Below are 1541 nucleotides of genomic sequence, written 5' to 3' on the forward strand. Positions count from 1 at the left end.
GTGGAAAATCTGAGCGTTTCTTTGATGTTCTGCAAGATCTCAAACACACTTAAACCATGAACTCTAGAGTATAAAGAACGGACGTGCTTTTCTCGAGTCTTCCATGGTTGTTATTTAATTGACCTAATTACCGCGCAAACCAACGGCCGATTTTCAAATTCAGCAGAGTAATTTTAACGGCCGCACTGGCTGCGGTTTTTGGCGGGAAGAAGAAACCATGACTTGAAGCTTTCGCGTTGTCCGAGCAAACTGGATCGGACAATTACCTCAACCAGCAGGGAAATCAATCGGGCCGCAAGCGTGGGAAACATCTGTACAATTTAGATGGGCGGCTGCTGCCGAGCCATGAAAATTACCCGGGATTATTGGTTCAGAGGATTTCCCGCCTCTGTACCTGCGCGCCACGATCCTGTGAGGCGGGAAGCGTAGCGCCTCAGACAGAAATGAAGCAGTGTGAGCCGATTGCTTTTCAACACGGTTCCGTGGATTGCGATGAAAAAGCTTTCCGTTTAAATAAACACGAACGGGTTTATACCGACAGAGAAGGGGGGAAAAAACGGGCTTGGCTCACAGGATCGTGTTTTTAAGCCCGGCTTCGAATCTTTTACAAACAAAGAGAGCCGAGTGTGATTTTCAGAGCAGTTAAAATCAGTTCAAACATGAAACTAGCTGCACCCCTCTAATGTCTGATTGTTGCTCTAACGTTAATTGAATATTAGGAAAATACCACCCAACTCCAATCTGGGGGCTGTGTGAGATGTCAATAATGAAAATGATTTTAATCCACAGAAAATGACTAAAGTAGATGTCCTTTCGTCCATTTCTTGGAATCCTAAAAGTTGACTAAAGTATTTTTTTTAATAATAATCTTGATCAATTATATTATGTAGCCTAAAGTTTGGTGTAAAGTGCTGCTGAAGCCTTTGAAGATGGATAAACAGATGCAGTATAGATAAAGTGTAATGAAATAAACACTTAAAAGTGTATTTTGGATGTTACCGTCCTCTAGTCTGAAATCTCCTCTCATTAGTTGGTGAACAGAGCCCTCTAGTGAAAAGAAATTAACACAACAGGTTTATTATGTAGTGCACAGCTCTGATTTTCTGTTAAATAAATATTTATTAGATTGTATGAATGTATTAGTGATTGTATGTGTACCTTTCAAAAAAAAAAAAAATAAAATAAAATCTTCAGCTTCCGCCAACATACATAGTTTTCACAGTTAATGTAATTTCAAATGAATTTACGATTTTTAATGTGCCATTAATATGAATTCACATTTAGTTTTCAGCTTTGTTATTTAGTTTTATTTCTTTAATAACACCTTTTCGTATGGTTCTCATCATAGTTATATTTTCTCATTTCTTTTGTACATACACTTGTAGCCTAAATGTGTCATTTTTCCATACTCATTTAAAAAATAAACAAATAAAAAATGTATTTTTATTGTACGAAACGTTTTCTTTGGGGTCAGACTGTAGTCGTTATATAAAGCTTTATATAAAAATGATACGTCCTCCTAAATTATATACGTAAAGCGT

Source organism: Onychostoma macrolepis, chromosome 04 (assembly GCF_012432095.1).
Source record: "Onychostoma macrolepis isolate SWU-2019 chromosome 04, ASM1243209v1, whole genome shotgun sequence".
Lineage (NCBI taxonomy): Eukaryota > Metazoa > Chordata > Actinopteri > Cypriniformes > Cyprinidae > Onychostoma > Onychostoma macrolepis.